Genomic DNA, 9,369 nt, shown 5'->3' on the forward strand with positions numbered 1-9,369 from the left:
AGCCTGCCCAGGAATGGTGCTGCCCACACTTCCCGTGCCGCTGACGACAACAGAAGCGGACAAAGAAACAAGACGCAGCAAAAAGACACAGAAAACAGACAACCAGGGGAGGGGAGGGAAGTTAAATAAATAAAAAATAAATCTTAAAAAAAAAAAATCACTCACTAGATCCTTAAATAAAGGGGTCTAAACAAGTTCAGGAGTAAGGTACCATGGGTGGGTGTCATGGGCATTGGAATGCCTCCTGTGTCATCCCCAAGTAAAATGCAGGGTAATCCCATCTTTGGGGAATGGGAGGGATGGTGGATAAACTCCAAGGTCAAAAATCACAAGTAGACCCAATAACCTTGGATTATCCCATTGGAAAATACCAACTTGAAAAGTATTATCTCATCTCTCAATAAGACCAACATAGCAAGTCTTTTCTTAAATGTTTGAAGGAAAGCTGCCTCTTTAGGTAACACCAGATGAAGTGGTTGACTTGGATTTACAGACTGCATTGCACGAAAAACACTAGAACAAACTTTAAACACTAGAACAAAACTGGAGAGTCTCAAAGTGTGGAAAGAACCTGGATACCTGGAAGCAAAATTAAATTGTTATGCCAGCCTTGGACTTACAGCCCTCGACTTCTTTTTGCATAAGATAGATAAACACCTTACTTGCCCACATCACAGTTTTCTTGGTCTGATCCGGAGAATAATGGGCCCCCAAACATGTCCATGTCCTAATCCTTTGAACCTGTTAAACAGTAAAGGGAATTAAGGTTGCAGGTGGAATTTGGAATTAAGTTGACTAACCAGCTAACCTTCAAATAGGGAGATTATTCTGCATTATCAGGGTGGACCTAACATAATTACAAGAGTCTTTAAAAGTAAAAGAGGGAAACAGAAGAGGGATTGGAGTCAGAAAAGGAGATGTGATGATGGAAGCAGGGGTCAGAGTAGGATTCAGCCTGCTATTGTTGGCTTTCAAGATGGTAAAGGGCCATGAGCCTAGGAATGGAGGCAGCGTCCAGAAGCCAGTAAAGATACTGATTTTCTCATAGAACCTCCAAAAAACAACACAACCTTGTCAACACCTAGATTTTAGCCCAGTGAGACTCATTTTGGACCCCTGACTTCCAGAACTGTAAAACAATAAATTTGTGTTGTTTAAGCCTCTAAATATTTGGTTATCTATTACAGCAGCAATAGAAAACAAATATACCTAGTTTTCTGTTACTTGCAGCCTAATACAGTTCTAAATAATATTTTTTTAAAGATTTATTTATTTATTTCTCTCCCCTCCCCCCCCGCTCCAGTTGTCTGTTCTTTGTGTCTATTTGCTATGTGTTCTTCTTTGTTCACTTCTGTTGTTGTCAGTGGCACAGGACTCTGTGATTCTTTTTGTTGCGTTATCTTGTTGTGTCAGCTCTCTGTGTGTGCGGTGCCATTCCTGGGCAGGCTGAACTTCCTTTCACGCTGGGCGGCTCTCCTTATGGGGCACGCTCCTTGCATGTGGGGCTCCCCTATGCGGGGACCCCCCTGCGTGGCACGGCACTCCTTGCACGCACCAGCACTGCACGTGGGCCAGCTCCACACAGGTCAAGGAGGCCTGGGGTTTGAACCACGGACCTCCCATGTGGTAGACGGATACTTTATCCCCTGGGCCAAGTCCGCTTCCCTAAATATTTTTAAAACAGAAAAAAAGGGTTAAAATTTTTATATGGATAAAGTGTATACAAATCAACAAAAAGTACTAAACCTAAAAAATTGATGGCCAAATAATACATGTAACAAAACCTACAGATGAAGATGTAAAGGTGCTAAGAAAAATATGGACATATGTTTTCCATAAAAATATATGAAGTATTTTTAAATATCAAGAGAAAACACCATTATAATATTACATAAATAAGCAAGACATAAAAGTCATATTGTATGTTTACTACTATGTAAAAAAAAAGCATTAAAAATAACTGAAAGAAAAAGAATAAAAAGAAATATTTTTAAATGGTGAGCTCTGGGTGCTTTTTCATTCTTTCTAGTATTTTTCTGTAAAAATCATATCCAAATGTCTAGATCCCTCATTTATTGAGATCTCTGTAATAGGAAAAATAAACTTAATCATAGAGTTCTCTTCAGCTGCACATATACTAAAACTGGAAAAATACAGAAAAGATGAGGATGGTCCCTGCACAAAGATGACATGTAAATTTATGAAGCAGTCTATATTTTTAATGACAAATACAACCACAATAAAATAAATATAGTTTAAAAGATACAGAAACAACAAGAAGAATTACGACATAGTGTGCTGTGTGTAATAAAAATGGCATGAACGTAGAAGGCCAAGTGCTGGCACAAAAGAAAGTGAGCCTGTGCCGAGGAAGACTGGGAAGGCTTCACGAGCGGCAGGCAACGAGTGAGGTCAACAAGGGAAGAAGGGCGTCCCAGGCACACAAGCGCCAGGGCCTGAGCAAGCTGCCAACAGCCCGGGCTGGCCATACTATAGAGGGAGAAAGAGAGCAGTGGAAGATAAATTTCCAGGGAGATAAAAGCCAAAACATGAAAAATCAGGGGCTTACATCATATATTAGAGTTTTGACTTTTTTTTTTTTAGGTACCAGGGCCAGGGATTAATCTGGGACCTCCTCTGCAGGAGGCACTCAACCACTGAGCCACATCGGCTCCCCTGAGTTGTTTTTTTTTTGTTTGCTTGCTTGTTGTTTGTTTTTGTTTTTAGGAGGCACCAGGACCGACCCCGGGACCACCCATGTGAGAAGGAGGGGCTTGAGCCACACCCACTCCCAGAGTTTTGACTTTATTCTTTAGGGAAGTGGTTTTTGACAGAAAAGAGCCATGATCAGATTTATTTTCTAAAGATTATTCTGCTACCACATGAGAATGGACAGGAAGCTGGAGGCATGAGGTAAGTTAGGTCTAGGCAAGAGGTCGGAATTGAAGCACGAGTACGGGAGATGGAAAGAAGGATTAAATTCAATAGATACTTCAAAAGAAGCATCTATGAGCCAAGAGGATTGAGCTAGAGGACATAGTGAGGTTGAATCTCAGTATCTACTGAGCATCTTCCTCCTAAATGTTTTTAGCTTTTTTACTGAGAGCTAACACACATACAGAAAACCTCACAAATGTACAGCTCCATTAATTATCACAAGTGAATACATTCCTGTAATTACCATGCAACTATCGATTTTTTGACAATTGGATCCAAAAGAAGTGGCACCCATCCACTTGTTCAGACCAAAAACCTAAAAGTCATCCTTTATTCCTTTCTGCCCTTCATCTCACTCTTTATTCAAAATAATCCAGATCTCAATCTCTGCTCACCATCTTTACTTCTCCTACCCTGCTCCAAGCCTCCATCATCTCTCAAATGGATTCTTGCCATGGCCTCCTGCCTGTTCTTTCTCTTCCCAGTCTTGCTCCCCTGCAGCTGGCATAGTGGTCCTTTCAACACGTGTACTGTATTGTGTTACTCCCTGTGGGGATTGCCTTCACGGTCCTAGCTCTTCACCCCTCTCTGCATCAGTGCCCTTTGCCAAGTAACTTTGCAGTAGTCGGCCCCACCCCTTTGACTCTGGGCTCAGCTGTTTGACCTCGCTTACTAGATAGATGCAAGCAGAGGCTTGAAATGCGCTTGGGCGTTGCAGCTTTTCCTTTGTAAAATTTTGTGTTACACAAAGCTTTTCCTAACTTAACAGGGGTCAGATTCAGGTTGTCCAAAAGGCATCTGATTGGGAGAACTTATTTCACCCCAGAACCCCAAACATCAGAGCATCTAAGAATAGAAGCCTCTGCAATGCAGGACCACCACCCTGAAGCTGGCATGCATGTGGAGCGACCCATTCGTGGTACGCTCCACGTCCTCCTGCTCCAGTCTGCCTTTCTGGATTGCCCTGCACAGTCTTGCCTCTGTACCCACCATTACCCAATGACCCTCTCCCCCCACTCTCTGGTTTTCAGGATCTGGCCATGACCCAGGACATCAGGACCCCTGTTCCCAGGGCCCTCCCCTGCCCACTTTGGCCCTGCTGGTCTCTGTCTCATCCTGCACAGTGCCTTGGAGCAGTCCCCTCCCACACTTTCCAGCTCACATCAGATAAAAGGAGAACTCCAGTCTCTCTCACTACACACCTGTCCCCTTCCCCTTCTTGCTACACACTAGACTCTACTGGGCCCCACATTTTTCCTTTGCCTTGCCCTGGAAACTCACCGCTTAGCCCCAGGTTTTTACTAACTCTTAATTCCCTCAAGCCGTAATCTGGGCTAAAGCAATCTCTTCCTCTTGTGATTTTTTTCTCACCCTGACACTTAATTTGGAAGCTGATTTAGATACTGGGCACAACAGGCACAGGGCTTAGGGGCCCACAAATTGTTTTAATGTTAATTTCTTTTAAAAGAATTAGAAGAAAATATATAATCATTTATTTGTTTTATTTATGTAATAAATACATTATCTCATTATTACTTATTTGATAAATAATTTAATACATAAATTTTTATTTATTAGAAATACTGACAGTTATATTATTATACAATAGTAATATATAATAATGAATCCATTACCAGCACAGTTGTAAAATAGAGTTTTTAGCATTTTCTTATGTGGGAAGGAGGCCCATGGGAGTAAAAGTACCTAAGGTGAACAAAAGTCATAGTACAGCTCTGGCTGTTTCTTAGGATGTCGTTATCTTTTGTGGTTGAGTGTGTACTCCAACTTAACTATAAATGCCTTAAGAATGAGAGAATGGCTTATTTTTACATTTTCATTTTCCCTACAGTTCTAATTGGCCAACTAAGTGCAACAGGCTTCCCACGAAATAGAAAGGTCAGTGATTGTATTTGTCTTTCTCCACTCTAGGGTCTGAGTCACATCACAGATGGTAAACTGAGAGGGCCACAGATAGTTGCATAATGTGCATGAAGACAGTGGAGAACATTCACTGCCAGTCAAAAGCTCACAATCAGATAGCATCCTCACACGCTATTGCAGGCAGGTGAGAGGAGGCCATGGACTTTGCCCATTTGTTCATTTTTTCATTCATCTATTCATTCACATCATGGAATCTTGGTTCCCCTCTGCACACCAGTTGTGTCAACTGGGCAAGTGATTTAAGTTCCTTCTGCCTCAGCTTCCTCATCTAGAGAGTGGGGATGAAATCAGTACCAACCTCAGAGAATCGTTGTGAAGAATAAAAGAGATCCTGAGACCCTGGTCTGTGGGTTTTATTTATATTAACCCACTTAGCACATGAGGAGACTGAGGCACTGAGTGGTTGCTTGTGTACCTCTTGTATTTTCTAGCCCTGTTTCTGTGGGTGCAGACTGGCTCTTGGTGTTAAGACTTATTTTTGGTTTTGACCCTTGGGACTTTATTCTTTTATTTATTAATTCATTCTTTCTGTTAGAAAACATGTGTTGAAAGAGACTATGAGCCAAGCCCTGAGTTAGGTGCTGAGGACACCAACATGACCAAGGCAGACATAACAGTGGCCCTGCCCCCCAAGGCTTACAGGCTATTCGGAAAGGCAGATAATTACAATGGGTTAGGTGAGTAAATACAAATAAACTGTCAGGAAAGGATCTGATACAGGCTGGCCTTTGTGTGGTCCTGGTGGTAGCAGCAGGAGCAGTGTCCATGTTGGGCGTTTTCCCTGGGTCGTAGACCCCATGCCACACAAGGGTGTAGGGCAGCTCACTGAGGCAAGCGTGTATAGGAAGGGAGTCTGTGAGCTGGCGATGCCCAGCGCCCCGTCGCGAAGGGCAGAGCGGAGCCCTGCTGGTAGAGGGGCATAGAGCAGGAGCAAGTTGAGGCCACTCCTCTCTGAAGACAGAGTTTCTCTCCCCAGTCCTGGCCTAAGCAAATGTTCCCTGGGCAGTGTGCATGCTGGCCTCTGGGGTTTTCTACTATCTACAACACGGTACAGATTAGAGAGTTACAACACTGCACTATGGAAATACACAAAACCCACTGCTGCATTTTCAGCCTGTCTGGAGAGCTGGGCCAAACGAGCATGTGTTCCATCTTTATCCTCCCAAGTCCCCGAGAATAACACATCAAAGAGCATGTTTGCATCCCCACAACAGATACAGCACTGCCATATAAGCTGCAGGGTCCACATACACTAGATAGAATGAATTAATAATTTCTTATATTTATAAAATATAAATTAGCTCGAGAAATATATAACTCCAAGTAAAATTCCTGCTTTTTAAATCTGAGCAAAAACAACTTCAATAAATGAAAGTCTAGTCAAATTTCATTATAGGAAATCACCAAATTGGTATTTATCATTTGGAACAAATCACCCCTATCTGATATATAGGTGTTGGCACCACAGAAGCATCAGGCTATTTGGGAGGGAAAATCCAGACAAGGAACTCTTTTTAATTACATTTGATTATTTGTCTGTTTTTTTTTTCTAACAACAGAAAAGCAAGTAATAGGATCAGAAAGAATTCTGGAGGCTCTGGTGCATTTATATAAGCACTGTAAATTACTCGTAAAAACCATGGAGCATTTACCTTCGTCTTTGTGTATAATATACCACGCCTGTCTGGAACCCAGTTCGCTTTGATGGTAAACAGCTATTCTCTCTGAAACCTCACCTTATCTTGCTCTGCTCTGTGTCGAGAGGTTTCCTTATTAGCTGAACTCGTTTTCCTGGAAGAAGAAAAAGAAAGCAGTAAAAGAAATAAATGTATTAGGCTTCTTTCTTATCCAAAATGCTGTAACAATAATTTACGTTCATACTCAAAGATGTAAAGATCCATACACCAGCTTAGGAAAGAAGTGGTAAAAATGTTACTAATATCCTATATAAAATACACTGTACCCAAGAAGAAATTTGTCAGTCTATTTTACAAGGTCATAATATGCCAAAAAGCAACCTTCTCTATTCTCATGTTCCTGACCTTAAAATAGAACAATATGTAGGTCTGCAGTAATTCTGTAGGCATGTGGATTATTTATTACTGGATGTGAGGATTATTTTTGTTCCTAAATAAGCTTGAGGGAGGGTATGCATTATCTGTGAGATATTTCCAAACATTATTAAGGATACCATCATTAGAGAGAACAACTTTGTAATTTAAGGATCTATTTTTCTCATCAAGAATTTTCCATTCAGTATCTGAAATAACACTGTGGCTTTAAAAGATATATATGTCTTGCAGGATTTTATAACCATGATTTTCAAATTAAGATTAAAAAAGAAGAAATCATTAGCATCACCTCCAGGTAAAGAAATATGTGAGCTGAGATGGAAGGCCTTTATATGTAAAGCCGGAAACACTTATTTCCATATTACAAAATATGTCAAGTTTTGCAATGATAATAGCTTTGACTGAAAAATGTTAATTACATTAAATCTCCCAGAAACACTGAGTTGGGATCTCTAGCTCAGGATCTCTAGCTCAGGATAGAGCAGACCAAGGAGTTCGCCTCTCACCTCCTGGCCTATTCTCTAGCCTTTTCCAAATGCTCCCCGGTGAACTAGAAAATTTCCCTTTGGCAGCAGAGTCTAGAAGAGGCATCCAGAAGGACCCAGAGTTACCCTTAACAGAAGCTCTCTAAGAGTCCTATAGCCACAGCTTCAGAACAAACAGCTGGAGATTCACCCAGAATCAGGCCTGCAAGCGCCACCCCCGCCAAGGCCACCCGGCCTCCTGGCAGTGGCCACCTGGGCAGACACTCAAGCACTGCAGCCACACACAGAGCCAGTGCCACCTGAGAGAAGGAAGTGATTCTTCCTGCTCAGCACTCCTACACCATCCATGTGTATCTGAACCAGTTCCATCCTTTCTGCCAGCACACTCAGGAAAACCACGTTCGATACGGAATAAATGTGCACGGCATGGAAAGAGGAGGAACTGGAGGCCAGCATGCTGCAATTACCCAGAAGCCGTTTCACCCAAACTTCTTCCCAGACCTGTACTTTCAGAACATAAAAATTATGTTTATTTCCAAGCTCTGGTCCCATGGGATGTGTTGGATAGAAAGTTTGAGAATAGGGATGATGGGGGATGGCCTGTGTATAAAACTACGTTTTACTAGAAATTTCTATGTGCTAAAGGGTCCGCATACATTATCTCTGAGAGAGCCATTCTACAGAGGAAGAAACTGAGGCTCAGAGATATTAAGTAACTACCCAAGATTATATAGCCGGTAAGTATCTGAGCTAGGATTTGAACTCAGATTTTTAAGACCCCATGTGTTAACATTTTTTAAAAATTTTTTATTTATTTCTCTCCCCTTCCCCTGCATTGTCTGTTCTCTGTGTCCATTCGCTGTGTGTCCTTCTGTGTATGCTTGCATTCGTGTCATGCAGCACTGGGCAACTGTGTTGCTTTTTCTGTTGTGTCATCTTGCTGCATCAGCTCCCTGTGTGTGCAGTGCCACTCCTGGGTGGGCTGTGCTTTTTTTGTGTGGGGTGGCTCTCCTTGCAGGGTGCCTGCCTTGCGCATGGGGCACCCCTATACCTGCGTGGCACAGCACTCCTTGTGCACGGCAGCACTGTGCGTGGGCTAGCTCACCATATGTGTCAGGAGGCCCTGGGTATCGAACCCTGGAATCTCCACATGGTAGGTGGATGCTCTATCAGTTGAGCCACAACCACTTCCCAAGACCCCCATGTGTTTAACCATTCAACCATACTGCTTATCTGTAGATTAGTCCAGTGTGGACGGTATGAAAAAGAACCCATTTATCGATTTAACAAGGAATAGTTTCATCAAAATGCCCATGACTACCTTATCTATAGTGTTTAAAGGAGAGACATTACAAAGTATTAAAAGAAGTTGAGTTGTCTTTTTTTATACCTTTATGCTAAATTAATGGAACAAGGCAAACCAGGAATGCGGGTAAAGGGCAGAATGGCTGCATCATGTGATCAAATGATCTCATTGTGTGGTCATTTAAGGGGTTTCCTCCAACCAAACTGGTTAACCCCAGAGGCTGCAAACAGCAAGGCTGCTACCACCCTGTTTGCTGGCTAATCAAAGAGCAAGGCTACTTAGTGCACTGTGATTTCCTGGCTTGGATACTGAAACAGAAAAAATAACATGAATGAACAAACCCACATAAAGTCTGGAGATTAGTTAACAGTATTGTTCCAGTTGTTAATCTCTCTGTTTTGACCCAAGTATCATGGTTGAGTAAAATATTAGCATTAGGGGAAATTGGGTGTAGGGAATATAGGAACACTCTACTATTTTTGCAATGTTTCTATAATTATAAAACAACTCCAAAATAAGAGACTTATTTTAGAAAGCCAAATAAAATAAAATAAAATAAATTTCAAATATAAAAATAGGAGAGGAAGAACAACGTCAGTGACCAGAAAATCATCTTGCTAGACTCTTA

General features: G+C 41.8%; 1 non-coding gene across 1 annotated transcript; it reads left to right on the forward strand.

Annotated features, from left to right (window-relative positions):
- The first annotated feature begins 2,115 nt into the window (after positions 1-2,115).
- Positions 2,116-2,220, forward strand: LOC111759918 (U6 spliceosomal RNA). The gene has a single exon (XR_002793755.1). It is a non-coding gene; the product is annotated as a U6 spliceosomal RNA (small nuclear RNA).
- The last annotated feature ends 7,149 nt before the right edge of the window (positions 2,221-9,369 follow it).

Source organism: Dasypus novemcinctus, chromosome 1, assembly GCF_030445035.2.
Source record: "Dasypus novemcinctus isolate mDasNov1 chromosome 1, mDasNov1.1.hap2, whole genome shotgun sequence".
NCBI classification, from domain to species: domain Eukaryota; kingdom Metazoa; phylum Chordata; class Mammalia; order Cingulata; family Dasypodidae; genus Dasypus; species Dasypus novemcinctus.